The sequence below is a fragment of the Phoca vitulina genome, unplaced genomic scaffold, assembly GCF_004348235.1.
Source record: "Phoca vitulina isolate PV1807 unplaced genomic scaffold, GSC_HSeal_1.0 scaffold16, whole genome shotgun sequence".
Classification (NCBI taxonomy): Eukaryota; Metazoa; Chordata; class Mammalia; order Carnivora; family Phocidae; genus Phoca; species Phoca vitulina.
Genome location: NW_022589719.1, coordinates 3691443 through 3707876, shown reverse-complemented (window position 1 = coordinate 3707876; position 16434 = coordinate 3691443). Strand labels below are relative to the sequence as shown.

Here is a 16434-nt window from a genome sequence, read left to right as displayed (position 1 = left end):
AACAACCTAACCTTTATTTACTAGAAAGAGAAAAAAAAACAAAACTCAAAACCAGCAGAAGGAAGGATATAATGAAGTTTAGAGCAGAAATAAATGATATAGAAACTAAAAATACAACAACAACAACAAACCAATAAAACAGACTAAAGAAACCAGGAGCTTGTTCTTTGAAAAGATCAACAAAATTGATAAACCTGTAGCCAGAATCATTAAAAAAAAAGAGGGGGGACTCAAATAAACAAAATCAGAAATGAAAGAAATAACAACCAGATGTAATGTATGGGGATTAACATAACAATAAAAAAATTAAAAAAAAAAAAAAAAGAAATAACAACCAAACACCACAGAAATACAAATGATTGTAAGAAAATATTATGAAAAATTACATGCCAAAAATTGGACAAGCTAGAAGAAATGGATAAATACCTAGAAACATATAACCTAACAAAACTGAAGCAGGAAGAAATATAAAATTTGAACAGACTGAACATCAGCAATGAAACTGAATCAGCAATCAAAAAACTCCGAACAAATAAAAGTTCAAGGCCAGATGGCTTCACAGGTGAATTCTACCAAACATTTAAAGAGTTAATACCTATTCTTTTCAAACTTTCCAAAAAATAGAAGAGGAAAGAAAACCCAAATTCTATGAAGCCAGCATTACCTTGAAGCCAAAACCAGATAAAGACACCACAAAAAAAGAAAACTACAGGACAATATCCCTGATAAATATAGATGCAAACATCCTCAAAATCTTATCAAACTGAATCCAAAAATATATTTTAAAAAGTCACTCACAGGGGGCGCCTGGGTGGTTCAGTTGTTAAGCATTTGCCTTTGGCTCAAGTCATGATCCCAGGGTCCTGGCATCGAGCCCCGCGTCGGGCTCCCTGCTCCGCGGGAAGCCTGCTTCTCCCTCTCCCACTCCCCCTGGCTGTGTTCCCTCTCTCGCTGTCTCTGTGTCAAATAAATAAAAGCTTAAAAAAAAAAAATCACTCACAGTGATCAAGTGGGATTTATTCCTGGGATGCAAGAGTAGTTCAGTATTTGCAAATCAATCAACATGAGACATCACATCAATAAAAGAAAGCATAAAAACCTTATGGTCATTTCAACAGATGCAGAAAAAGCATTTGACAAAGTACACCTATTCATGATGAAAACTCTCAGCAAAGTTGGTTTAGAAGAAACAACTCTACATAATAAAGGCCTTCATGAAAAACCCACAGCTAACATCATACTCAATGGGGAAAAAATGACAGCTTTTCCCCCAAAGTCAGGAACAAAACATGGCTGTCCACTCTCACCACTTTTATTCAACATAGCACTGGAAGTCCTAACCACAGCAATCAGACAAGAAAAAGGAATAAAAGGCATCCAAATTGGTAAGGAAGAAGTACAACTTTCACTACTTGCAGATGACGTGATTCTGTATATAGACAACCCAAAAGACTCCACCACAAAACTACTAGAATTGATAAATGAATTCCCTAACATCACAGGATTCAAAATCAGTGTACAGAAATCTGTTCCATTTCTAAACACTGATAATCAAGCAGCAGAAATGAAGTTAAGAAAACAATCCCATTTACAATTGCACTAAAAAGAATAAAATACCTAGGATTAAACTTAACCAAGTTAAGACCTATACACTGAAAACACTGATGAAAGAAACTGAAGATAATACCAAGAAATGAAAAGATATTCTATACTCATGGATTGGAAGAACAAATCCTAAAATGTCTGTACTACCCAACACAATCTACACATTTAATACAATCAAATCAAAATACCAACAATATTTTTCACAGAACTAGAATAAACAATCCTAACATTTGTTTGGAACCACAAAAGACCCTGAATAGCCAACACAATCTTGAAAAAGAAAAACAAAAATGGAGGTATCAGAATTTTAGACTTCAAGTTATGTTAAAAAGCTACAGTAATCAAAACAGTATGGTACTGGCACAAAAACAGACACCTAGATCAAGGGAACAGAATAGAAAGCCCAGAAATAAACCCTCAATATATGGTCAATTAATCTTCAACAAAAGACAAAAGAATATCCAATGGGAAAAAGAAGTCCCTTCAACAAATGGTGTTGGAAAAACTGGATAGCTACATGCAAAAGAATGAAACTGTTTGACCACTTTGTTACACCACACACAAAAATAAACTGAAAATAGAGTAACGACCTAATTGTGAGATCTGAAACCATGGAAATCCTAGAAGAGAGCACAGGGAGTAATTTCTCTGACATTGGCCATTACAACATCTTTCTAGATAATGTCTCCTGAGGCAAGGGAAATAAAAGCAAAAATAACCTATTGAGACTACATCAAAATAAAAAGCTTCTGCACAGTGAAGGATACAACCAACAAAACTAAAATACAACCTACAGAATGGGAGAAGATATTTGCAAATAACATATCAGATAAACGGTTAGTATCCAAAATATATAAAGAACTTATACAACACAACACCCAAAAACCCCAATAATACAATTAAAAAATTGGCAGAAGACATGAACAGACACTTCTCCAAAGACATACAGATGCCAATGGATACATGAAAAGATGCTCAACATCATTCATCATCAGGGAAATGTAAATGAAAATTACAATGAGATATCACCTCACACCTGTCAGAAGGCCAAAATCAAAAACTCAAGAAACAAAAAATGTTGGTGAGGATGTGGAGAAAAAGGAACCCTCAAGCACTGTTGGGAATGCAAACTGGTGCAGCCACTGTGGAAACAGTATGGAGTTTCCTCAAACAGTTAAAAGTAGAATTACCCTAAGATCCAGTAATTGCACTACTGGGTATTTATCCAAAGAATACAAAAACATTAATTTGAAGGGATATATGCATTCCTATGTTTATAGCAGCATTATTTACCAGAGCCAAATTATGTAAACAGCCCAAGTATCCACTGATAGATGAATGGATAAAGAAGAGGTATACACACACACACACACACACACACACACACACACACACACACACACAGTGGAATATTACTCAGCCATAAAAAGGAATAAAATCTTGCCATTTGCAACTACATGGATTGACCTAGAGCATATAATTCTAGGCAAAGTAAGTCAGTCAGAGAAAGACAAGTACCATATGATTTCAGTCTTTTGTGGAATTTAAGAAACAAAACAAATGAACAATGGAAAAACAGGGAGACAAACCAAAAGACAGACTCAACTGCAGCAAACAAATAGAGGGTTATCAGAGGGGTGGTGGGTGGGGGAAATGGTTGAAATAGGCAAAGGGGATTAGGAGTACACTTAACTTGATGAGCACCAAGTAATATATGGAATTGTTGAATAACAGTATGTCATTGCTTGTTAATTATGCTGTAATTAAAATTAATTAAAAAAATGCTTTGACCCTGACAAAAAAGAAAAAAGCAGCATGGACAAAATAGGTTTCTGCTTACATAGCTTTTCCCAGGAAGGCAAATTATTCCCAGGATATCCTCTGCAGACTTACCTTACATCTCATTGGCCTCCAACTCCCACACCAAAAACTATCACGATGCTGGGCACCCTACCACCCAAACCCATTTGGAATCCTGTTAGCAAGAAAGGAAGAGATGCATTTGGATGTGCAACCAAACAAGTCTGCCACCCCAGCACTGCTCAGGAGTAGAGAAAAGCATGGCAGTGTACGTGCTAGCCTTGTTCTTTCCACCTTTTTCTCACAAAATAACCACAGAAAGAAGTGTGGAAACAATTTGAGTCTAATCCAAAGAGGATAGTTAGTATTCGTACCTTTGCAAATTGCATATGCAGTCTAAAATTGCAATCTCCTGCTTGCAGAAGGAGCCCTTTGGTTACTCTCCCATGAGAAATCATGTTCAGCTACTTGAAACAACACGTCTGCTCTTATTTCCTCTCACCACGTTTGGGCTGCAATAAAAGGCAGGGGTGACAAAGCAGCCGCAGAGCTGAGACACCCACAGGAAGGAGGTGAATCATACCAGTGCTTTCTCTGCAGGATCCTGGAGCACAGCACGGCCCATTCTGGGGAGAAGGCTGAACGTGGACAGAAATGAGCCACAGGCGGATGTAAACGTTGTTTTGTATGGGCCGCGCAACTCTGAGGAACCCATGGTGAGAAATGTGGAAGAAGAAAGACGGACTCAGCTGAAAACTATTCTGACTGCACCATAAAAAAATGCTGCTGACTTGCTGGAATATCTGCTAAAATAGAAGGCTTTAGGATAGACATCTAAAACAGCATTTATCACAGCACCGACAGTCCTCAGTCAATATCCTGCCCACATAACACACTGGCCATTGTCTGTGTGAATGGAATAGGTCGGACTGAAATCACCCCCACACAATAGAAACTTCTCTGTGAAGCTTTACTTTTCTTGGGATCATCTACTCCAGAAAACTTGAACCTGAGTCGCCAGCCTTATTTCATCTCAAATAAGTACATTTTATAAATCCTCACGTAAAAAAAAAACAGCTCAGCACTGTGAGTAGCAATTGCTCTTTTAAGACAGAACATGACGGCAGTAGTAATACTATAGTAATGTATAGGACAAGCTTTCATTAATGTTTTATTCGTCAGACTGCAGAAAATGGATACTAATCATATTGATAATCTATCTTTTGAATGTTAACCTCTTGTGTGCTAAACACCTTGCTTTTATAGATGATCTCTGGTAAAAATCCTCACCAATAACTAAATGAGATTCAGAGAAATCTTCCCAGGATTATGCAACTAATAAGAGATGGGGCTGGTCTTCAAACCCAAGTGTGTCTGATGCTAAAGCCTTTACATTTGCTATCTCCTAATACACTATTTCATATGTGCTAGTATTTCCCATAAAACCAACGACACTTCAGGCCGTCAAAAACGTCAAGCGTGAGGATGAGGGAAAGAGGAGAGAGTCACAAAGAAGAGGAGTTGAAACTTGTCCTGTGAGGGGCACAGAAAGACACAGGGGTAAAAGACTGATAAAAAGTCCCCACAACAGGAGGACTAACTATTGAGAAATGCTGCTTTAAATAGTGGGGAAAAAGTAAATCAGGAAAATGGAAACAACATGTAATATTTTTGCTGCTGAATCTTAATATTGGCAATATTCATGAAGCAATTCATATCATTACCTTGAAGTTCTAGATTTTCCTCAGTCCAATTAACGAATAGAAATATCTCAAGGATATTTCTGGATGTGCCTGTGAGGGTGTTTTCAGATGAGAGTAGCATTTGAATCAGTGGACTCAGCAGGCTGGCCTACCCAGGGAGGATGGGCATCATCCAGTCTGTTGAGGGCCTGAAGGGAATAAAAGATGGAGGAAGGAGGAATTCACGTCTTTTTGCTGCCTGCCTGCCTGCTTGAGTTTGGGACATCTCATTTTATCTTCTCTGGACCTCAGACTGGGATTTAAGCCATTGGCCCCTAGTTCTCAGGCCTTCAGACTGGGACTGAATTATACCATCAACTCTCCCAGGTCTAGAGTTCACAAATCACAGATCTAGGATTCTCAGCTTTCATCATTACATGAGCCAATTCTTCATAATAAACCCTTCTCTCTCTCCCTCCCCGCTCTCTTTCTTCTCTCTCTCTCTTCCCATATTTATACATGAAAAGCACAGGTTGCAAAGTATGTCCTAGTCTATGATCATATATATGATACACACACACACACACACATCAGTTGTCAGATACCATTTACAAAAACTGAGGTGAATAATGAGGAGGAAAAAATGAACTTTTTGGTTCCTATAACCTATAAATGGGACTTAGGGGTACTAGGGTTGGAGGCGGTAAGATTTGTTGGCCAGAAAAACATAGATGGATTGAAGTAGAGTTTCTTAAAAGAAAAAGGGATACTGTTTTTACCTGAAAAAGAGTAGAAAGTTCTGCTGAACCAGCCAGAAAAATAATAACTAGTTCCAACTGAATAGATGAGATAGATAGATGGTTAGATAAATAGATGAGCACACATGGAAAAAATAACAGATATGTGACAGAATATTAACAGCTATTTTATCTGGATGGTCATATTATTGGTGACTTTTTTCTTTCTTGGAAGTTCTCTATGTGTGGTGGATATTTGACTCTCAATCCCCATTCCACTCTTTTTCAATTTGGAGGGTCTGGAAAGCGATCATCTAGATCCCCCAATATTCTTGATCGCCCAGTATCATGCCGCTAGCATTCTGGATGCAAATTATGTGCCACCAGTACTTGGGAGAGATTTGGAAGGCAGAATGAAGAAATGACCATTCCCCCACCCCCACCCCCCCCGTTGGCTGTTGTTGTTGGTGATGTAGAAACAGGAGACTTTCCTGCAGCTGCACTCGTGTCCTTGTCCCACTACTCCGGTATAAACACCAAGTGACTTCCCAGTCTCACTTGCTAATATCTGGATCACAGCTTCAGCTGCTTTTTCTCCAGTGTGAGAGGCAGTTGTCCCAGCACGTACGTGGTGGTGGCTGCTTCAGAGACAGGAGCTCCCCTTGTGGATCAGCTCTGTATTATTCTGGAAACCAGTCCAGAAAGTCTGGCCCAGAAACTGTTCTTTCAGCCCTTCCAACAATTGTGTAAGTCCCTAATATCTTGTATTAAATGCCTTTCTGCTTACAATACTTTTCCTGTTTCCTGCATGCAACCCTACTGATTCACCTACATTTTTCACTGTACCATGACTATAAGTATATACCTGTCTTGTATAACAAAAATATTTAAAATCTCATTCCATGCCTCTCCAAGACAAACTTCTCATTTAAGTTGGTCTCTTTACCAGAGACCATATCAGAAATGCCCTTTGTTCGTTCTTCTATGTATGCATTTGCATGGTCTGTGTCTTGCTTTGGTCTGTTTGAGCTGAAAGAAACCAAGGCACGTCGTGTGGCAGCAAAGTGTTCTAACATTCCTGCCACATAGGGAAACTGTAGCGTTCAATCCGACGGGACAACGACAGAGTGAGATGGGGTGGTAGGAAATCCCGAGCCCATAAAAAGTTGAGGTGGAAAGAGACTTTTCAGAAGTCTCGAGCTTATCCTTGAGCAGATAAAAACAAGAGCAAGGATGATTCAGAAGCATGTGCTTGTATATTCTGATCTGTACGTATGATTTCATTATTCTTCTTCTCCCAACAGAACTCTGAATTTTGACAGTGCACCCGGGAAATGAAAATCATCGATGTCTGTTTGGCTTTGATTCATTTCCCCTCTTCCTTCTGATAGAAGAAAGTTAACATGAGATAGTATTATTTTGTGTCCTTCTTAAGTTTTTTTTTTTTTTAAAGGTAAATGCATATGGGGAAAATCTGGTCCACCAGGAAGTAAATCAAATGTGTAAAAAGGGAGTTTCTGACCCTTCAGCTTTTTAGCCATCCCAGGCAATCCGTCTGTCCAGGGATAACCACCGCTACCAGTTTGGATAAAACCTTTGTGACCTCTTTTGATGCAATTACATACTATTTTTTTTTATGTGAACTTACTGTACATACTGCTCGCTACCTTGTATTTTCTCTTAACAATATATCATAGACATATTTCCATGTCAGTATCAATTATACTTCTTTCTTTTAAAAGGCTGCATGTGGCCCACTTTACGTGGTTTAACTCTTATCCTATTAATTAACCTTGAGATTGTTTCCTCATTTTGATTTAATGAAAACATGGAGGCAATGTGTATCTTAGTGTAGTTTGACTTCACTTGATTGAAAAAAAACTCCTAAAATGTAGGTTTCATGTGTTATCTACCAAGAAAAATGTTAAGAACTACTTAATTTATATATTATGAGGCCTGAGGATAAATTAATATTTTTGTCTATAGTTTGATATAAAATCTGGGTAGGCAAAAAAGTGATGAGTTAGTATATTAAACGTAAAGATCTTGAACCTTTTTCCTGCAGTAGACTGAAAATAAATTCACCAAACAAAAGATCTCATTAACCACTTATGTTCATAGATGAAATTAAGAAGATTCATATATTTAAAATACAGAACGTATCCCACCCCCGAAAAGGAAATTGAACAAAGTCAAAAGCCAAGACTATTCTAAAAAATTTATCAGTAAATATTATCAGTGATTAAGTAAAAGATTAAAAATGTAATTTGGCATAGACATTTCAGTTATCAGAGAAAGTAATATGTCTGAAATAAATTCTAGTTATATTTTGTATGAAGTGTATCCCAAGAAGAGGTTGAAAATAAGAGTTTAAGGTGAAATTGATGGTACAGATCATGCTAGGAAATCACTTATTCTTTAAAGTCCTAAACCCTTAATCCCAAGACTCTAAAGAGAACTCTAATCCCCAACCCCGTCAACATTGGCCTCAGAATGCAATCAGCAGGGGGAAAGACAAATCGTCTTTATAACAAATCAGACTTCCATAGAATCTCAAAGCTCAAAGGGACTTCAAAGGCCACCTAACCTGTTGACCTTGGAATTCCCTTTTCTGCCCCCCAACAAAGGATTACTCGCTTATGTTGCAGGCCATTCCTTACCTACCACAGAAATTGGTTCTATTTTCAGATACTCTGTTTTTAAAATCTTGGATTTAGGTCCTCCTGTAAGCTTTTGGTTTTGAATCAACTTTGGAGCCCCTCCTTCACACCAACAGCCTTGTAGATAACTGAAAGATAGTAATGACCTGCATCCTGACATTCTCTTAAGGGTAAACATCTTGCCAATGGAAACTATTCTGAACCCATCAAGTCAATTACACTTTCCAGAAGCCTCTGATTTTTATCATTGATCATTAATTTTATCGATCTACTAGTATTGATTGAGAGCATCCCACATGTCAAGTATGACACTCTTACTCTCTGGGAATACAATAGTAAGAAAAGCGAACACTCCTCTGTCTTCATGAAGCTTACATGAGAGTTAGTGCAAAAAAAGACACTGATCGATGTATCTGCCATAAATCATGTCCAGTTACAGAGGGTAGTGCCACAAAGGAGAAGTATTCAGCTTTGTAGGAGCACACAGTAGAGAGCCTTGACCTAGACCTCGGTGATCAGGTGGGCTTCCTGGAGAAAGTGATGTTTGAGTTCTGATCCTAAGAACACTTAGACACATAGGTGGAGACGCAGGAGAGTAGTTTTCCTGACTGAAAGAAGACTTGTACCAGATCTTTAGGAGGAAGGAGCATAATCTAAGGAAAGTGGTATAGCAAATGCATAGAAAATGACTGGAAAGAATGGTGTGGTTAAGGTTTGTTTGGGTGTTTAGGAGCCATGGAAAGTTATTGAAAGGTTTTAAGAACAGGAATGAAATAACCAAATTTGCATTTATAAAATATGGCTCTGATCCCACGAGAGAAAAGAGATCTGAGGATAGCAGGAAGGAAGGAAAGTCAACTATTGGCAGGCTATTTTAATGGTCTGATAGCAAAGGCTAGAGGATGAAGGAGATAGAATGGCTGGTGAGAAATAGATGCACTTGAGATATTTAACAGAGAACTGTTCAGAATGCCAAATGAACCAGTAACAATTTTTAGAAGTTTTTGCTAATACAAAAGTTTAAAACAAAGTTATGAAGCAGTTTAATTTTAATTTCCTATTATATTGGAGGATTAAAAACTTGAATACTGAATATACAAAGATGATATGAAAATTAAACTGTAGTTTTTTAAAAGTCCACAAAGTACAACAAAAGAAACATTTCAATGCATTTCTTCTTTCCTAATTTGGACACGTCAGAAAGTGTATCTGCAGATTTTAATTTAATGTTTCATCTTCTTGAAAGAATCTTAGAGGAAGAATAAAAGGAAAACAACAAGGAATTTAGAGGTGGATAAGTCCTTATATTTTTAAAAAAGGTATTATCATGAAACATATAAAATAGAAGAACAGCAAAAAGTAAAACATTTTAAATATAATCTTCTTTCTTTGTAAAGACTGTGAGTGATAAAAAGTAGAGCTGGAGAGTATTTCTTCCTTTCATGAGCTGGTCAGGATGGTTCTTTTATCATAAAAGTAATACATTGGAGGTTTAAATTTGAAGCTACTGAAGAAGCTACTGAAGAATCCCAAACAATGGTGTCAACAATACCCTCATTATAAATCCTGGAAATCAGTAAAATTGAAATTGCCTATTTCAAATGCAGACATTGTTTTTTTTTTAAAGATTGGTCACCTAGCACCATCTTCTGGCTACAGGATGATTTTTGTTTTCCGGCTCCCTTCAGTTACTGTGTAAATATTGTGATTGTGGCGCCACCTGCTGGATTTTTTTGGTCTAAAAACAAACGTAACCCTGAAGAGTTGCTGAGACATTAAATAATTACCTGCAAGGGCATGACTTCTACTAATCCTAGAAAAGAATGATACTTGCAAATAACTAGACCTCCTGATTCTAAGAATTATTATAAACTACCCACACATAATATTCTAATATTCTAAACAATATGGACAAAGAGATTATATATCCCTTTGGTAACTCATTCTCTAGTTCCTCTTTTGCTGTCCCCATACAACCTTTAGACCCATGCAAAATTACCCACCTATTAGTTAAGAGGAAAATAAAATAATACTTGAGCACACCTGAATACATTACTCCTTAAATTTTATAACTCTAAGAAATAGTATTAGGCCCATTAGCCCCACTGGAAAACAGAGATGTAGTTTAGCCTCATCTAAAAGATCTTATATCAAAATGAAACACAGAGAGTTTTGAACCAAGACCTGTTTACACTGAAGCCTCTGTTTTTCTCTACCCCACCTGTTTTCACTGCTACTTAACGAGGTTCAGGTAAATGTAGACTGTCTATAAATATGATATTTAAAGCCTATTTAAAGGTTTTCTAATCTCCCTTAACATGTTTCCTTGTCAGAACTTTACAGCTTTCAGTCAAGATCACTTTATATCCTTTTATTAACTTTTCCACAGGCTGAATAACACACATTCTATTTGTCACCATGGGCTTCTTTCTGCCTGGGTATCTCTTAAAACCAATCATGAATTCAAATCTTCCATATTGGTATTTGGACAGAAAAGTCCAAAGAAAGAAATAATAATTTGTCACTTTTTCTAAAGTGCTGATTAGATTCAACCTAAAAATAAGAATGCTAAAATTTCTGAGTTAAAAAAAACAGATGCTCTGTTACTTTGCTAACACTAGCCATGTATTTAACCTGAGCTTTTTAGTTATGCATTTCAAATGTTCTCTTAACTGGTAACATATGCCAATCGGAGTCCTCCCCAAAAGCTGAGAATGAGGACTTTCTCCCAGGTTGTGGGTCAAATTGTAAAGGATGGTAGAGGTCCCTATTACCTGCAGAAAAACCCATTTGCAGCAAGACAAAAGCCAATCTACAGAGGGAAGCAATGCTAATAGAAATGAATAATTATTCGACTGAAGGAAATCTCCTCCTGTATTTCTCAGTCATGTAAACTGAAAAAGAATCCCTTTCACTTTGTTTCTGTTCTTGCAACTAAAGAAATACTAAATAATACAATATTCCGGACATACTTATTGACTTAATAAATGTTGAATGGAATGACCTTCTTTAGTTCTAAGTCCTCTGAGCTTCCTTTTTTAAAAATTCAACTATAGGGGCACCTGAGTGGCTAAGTGTTTGAGCATCCAACTCTTGATTTTGGCTCAGGTCGTGATCTCAGGGTCATGAGATGGAGCCCAGCGTGGGGCTCCACACCGAACACGGAGCCTGCTTAAGATTCTCTCTCTCCCTCTCCCTCTGCTCCCACACTCACACTCACATATTCTCTAAAAAAATAAATAATAATAATAAATAAATAAATTCAATTCTAAAATAAAGGGATTCGTATATACTTAACTTTCCTCCCAAAGTTATTGGAGGTCAAATAAAATGAACACCACGTGAAATGTAAAGAGTTCCAATTGAAAAACTTAGAAACTTATTATAAATGTGCTATGTAAGTATAAACCTGCCATATTGTTGAAGAAATCAATCCATGTGCCCAGAATAGTGCTTCTTAAACATGGTATATGTTCAATAAAGTTTAATCTGCTCATTATGTCCGTTCTAACACGTGAAGATAGGCATGGGGAGCTTTCCAAGGGACTTATTATTCAATATAGCACTGTCACTCAATGTTATGATAAAGTAAGTTGATTAAGTTAGTGTATCAGTATGATTGATGATCACTGACATCTGTATTTGTCATACAATAGGCACTTAAGAGAAAATGTTTTATAAGAAACAACATTGCATTTACATTTTTTTCTCTTTTGTAGAAAAGTCAAGTCATTGTGTCTGTCAATACAAAGTCAGGATCATTTCCCACACTGATTTTTCAGTTCCTGCTACCTGGAAGACACTGGAAGACATCGTCTATGAAATACTGATTCAACTCTTAATGTTCCTGTGATTGTATAAAGAATTACAAGAGCAATTCATATTTATTCCTATGATGTTAAGTACCCAAGGCAGTTTTGGTAGACTAATTAAAGATCTAAGATAAGATGGAATTAGACATCTTAAAAGAACTATGTCTTCAGTAAAGATGAGCATAACTTAAATAAGATTACATTTCTCTTGCTTAACAAATAGGTCTGTGTTCTATTTGAATCTCTAATTCTATACTATGTATTTTCATGTGTTCTCAAAATAGCAACTTAGTCTAGAAAATTGTATGATAACCAAAACTAGAGAATATATGAAGAAGACATTTATTATCTCTGTGACCTGAATAGTTATCTCCTCTTACACAGGATGACAGTGTTAGCATACTCATCTTTCCATCCAACTTTCCCCATCATTTGAAATTTTAAGACTTTTTAAATACTGTAAGAGGAGCTCTCTTTATCACTACAACTTAACTCTTAATTAATCTTTGCTCTAAAAAAAAAAATTGCTTGTGCTTTTTCCCAATAAGTATAACCTAAATAAACCAAAGACTGCAAAAAGAAAAAAAGAATTGAGTAAGAAGAGTCTTCAAATGAGTCTTTTCTTTTTTGTCCCTATAAATTCAAATAAAACAGTGTGAACATAGAGGAAATGGACAGTAATGAGGAGCTATGACTTCCTATAACAAATCATGAGTCTTGAACAACACTGACCCCCACACTGAGTTACCTTCAATAGACAATTCCTAGAAATGCATTTATCTAATAAAGATGCATCCAGTATAGCCATTTAAGTCATGCCCTATTAAGATTAAAAGTTAAGTACCCAACATTAAAAAGTCTGACTATAAATCATTCATTTCGTCTTTGCCTTGATAACTGCCTAAAAGTTAGTATTAGATTCTTAAATTCAGGGTTGCTTTTCCCAATAGAGAGTTAACTGCCAATCCAGCTAAATAATCCACTAATAGGTCATCTTTAGATTCATAACATTTCCAGGAGGAAACATGAAAATATCAGCACTTTTGGAAGATTTCTCCAGAGAGAAATTAGGCCACAAGGGGTTTTTCTGCCCCTTCCTTAAAAACCCCCCTTAGTAGGGAAAAGATCCTTTAAATTTTGCTGTGCAAGTTGATCACCATTAGCATGACAAGTCTTTTTTGTGTTGATGCAGCATTTGGAAAACACTGAAGATCAGCCTATTCTTGTGTGTTAAGATCTGCCTTTCAGGGTGATGGAGGCAAGGAGGAAGGATCCTATGACCTAGACTTCCATAAATCAGAACATAGATAAGAAGCCACGAAGAGGGGCGCCTGGGTGGCTCAGTCGTTAAGCGTCTGCCTTCGGTTCAGGTCACGATCCCAGGGTCCTGGGATAGAGCCCCACATCCGGCTCCCTGCTCTGCGGGAAGCCTGCTTCTCCCTCTCCAACTCCCCCTGCTTGTGTTCCCTCTCTCGCTGTCTCTCTCTGTGTCAAATAAATAAATAAATTCTTTAAAAAAAAAGAAAAAGAAGAAGCCACAAAGAGCAGGCTCCTACATTGTTCTCTAGGCTGGCTGAATGTAATGAAAGGCAAGTCTGCTCATAGACTTGAGGGATGAGAAAATGTTTTACACTCTGTTAAATTAATTAAATAAACAAGGAGGCCATTAGACTGAGGGGGCTCTAATGCCATAGTGACCTACCTAAGCAACCCAAAATCTAACCCTGTAAATGCCTCAAATTTACAAAGTCAAGACTCTAAGGACAACCAATCACAAACCAATATAACCATTCAAATAATTTCCTTTCTTTGCTTCTGCATTTTCTCTATAAAAAGTCTTTCCCCTTACTCCTGCTCCTGAAAGCTGGCATCCCACTAACCCCTTCCTAACCACTGTCTCATTTGAATTGATTCTTGCTCAAATGAACTTTTAAAAATTTCAATATGCCTCAGTTTATCTTTTAACAGCACCATTCTTTGGAGGGAGAGAGAGGGTGTGTCTGATGATCTAATAGTAAGACTGGGTTCTTTCTAATAAGAAATTGTGATTACAGTCTTTTTCAAATATTTTGAATTATAATAAAGGATAAAAAGATAAAATATTTCAAATAAGAGAAAGAGACATTTTAGGAGGGCAAGTAAACCCCAGTTTTTTTGTTTTTGTTTTGGTCAACTTAACTATTCAAACTTTTAGAGATGTAGCAATAATAGCCAAACGTGTACTTGTAATATTTAATTTGTTAATTTTCTTACACACCCATATTTTAAACCACATTATATAAACAATATGTTCGTTTAAAAATATTGTTTATTTCCATACCCACATTTCATTAAACAGTTTTATTCAACCTATTAACATGCATTTTGAATGGCCCTGGCTTAATTGTTGCCAGAGCCACTTTTTGAGCTGTTTTCAAAGACATTAATTTTCATTCCCATCTCAATGCCTCAAAAATACACCCCTTTCTAAATTCTAGTTTGGTCCTGTTACATTGTTACTGGAAATTTACCCAAAGTCTAAGGTCACCTTGATAACTGGCATTCGTTAAGGCCATTCCCAACTAATACATTTTTCTGAAAAACTTTTTTTTCAAACTCAAGTAATTGAAAAAGAGCTCTAAAATACAGAGACTTCATAAGGGTTCTGGTAGAAAGTGACTTACTCTTTTCTGAGGAATACTTTTGAGAAAAAGACCTGGCTTTATATGGGGGCAGTCATGATAGGTGCAGAGTTAGCCAAGGGAAGGAGGTTGAAAGGCAGATCAGATGCAAAACAACTTAGGGGAAAGTTTAATTGAGGGTTAATTGCAGGGTTCATGGCGCATGACATGGAGGTGTTGTGCTATAAAGAAGAACAAAAAATGCTCTTGACAGGATGGAATAAGTTGAATCTAAAAACATGTAACTTGCTATATAGACAAATTTAAAGTCTATAACCTAGATTTCACAATATAATTGCCCAAGCACAGAAAAAAGAAAATCTGTTAAAAACTCATACATGGCAGTGATAGACAGACAGGTAGATAGATAATTTCTCACAAACTTTGGAGGGTAGATTCAAGACCACTTATGCAACTTGCAGGTCATAGTGTCAAATAAAAATGCAGAGCTACTTAAAAATTAAGAGGTTTAAGACAGCAAGAACAGAGCATTAATCTTTCTAAGCATGACTCCCTATGTATCTGCACAGACCCTACGACCATGAAGTTGGACCTGCACTGGTATTCTTTTAAAGGGGACCCATTCACAAAAGACTCATATCTGCCTGCTCAGTACAAAAACTTCAGCACAAGGCACAGATCTTTGGAACAAAAGAGGGACTCGGTGGATACCGGTATCAGTTGAATGAAAGAATGGTCCAAAAGAAAGAGTAGTGAATCTGTCCACATCCTACTTACTAAACAGATAAATAGCATTTTATCGTGGAAAGGGAACAGACTTTAACCATAAGAAATATTTTCAGTGTTTAAGGACTCTTAGGACTTGAAAAGAATTTGCTCCCTCAAACTCTATTAAAAAAAAAAAGTCACAGGGAAACCCTAAATACAAAAATTAGTCACACATGTCCCATTTACTTTGTAAAATAGTTTCAGATCAAAAGATAAATGGTTGCATTGAAATCAAAGTAAATAATTAAAGTTTCTCAATGCCCAAAAATAGATTCCATGACCCTTTGGAAACCCAGAAAATGAACAAAACAGAGAATCTGTCAGTAATGGTACAAAATAAACCAATGTTGATATTCCATTTGCATTTCTGCATAAGTTGTTTCATTTGTGGGGAAAAGCCTGTAAGTTAATTTTTTGAGAACTTTCACTGTTTTTGTACAAATTTACAAAATAAAATCTAATTATGGAAACATCAAACAAACAGGATGAGCTATTTTTTCCTAAGATGTAAATGAAATATTTAAATTTATTTAAATAAATAAATTCTGTTGCTAAATATCCAAGTTTTAAAATACTGGGGATGGCAGAAGAAAAGCTGAAGAGACGTGAACCTCAAATGTTTTCATTTGCAAAAAATGAAAGAAAATACTTAATATTTAAACTAAGGAAAAATGTGTGACTATTCATATTCACAAATCCTATCTTATTTATCTACCCAGGTCTATTAGCACCATGCTGCTTTAACTGAT

At 36.5% G+C, this 16434-nt stretch overlaps 1 long non-coding RNA gene across 2 annotated transcripts in view; it reads right to left on the bottom strand.

The window, feature by feature from the left end:
- Positions 1–16434, bottom strand: part of LOC116638129 — a 306058-nt gene that overhangs the window by 263101 nt on the left and 26523 nt on the right. The window contains exon 1 of one of the 2 annotated variants that reach the window (XR_004300632.1): positions 3780–4603. The exons of the other annotated variant lie outside the window; for it this stretch is intronic. This is a non-coding gene — a long non-coding RNA (uncharacterized LOC116638129). Of the gene's footprint in view, positions 1–3779; positions 4604–16434 lie in introns of those variants that run through there. 2 annotated transcript variants of the gene reach the window in all.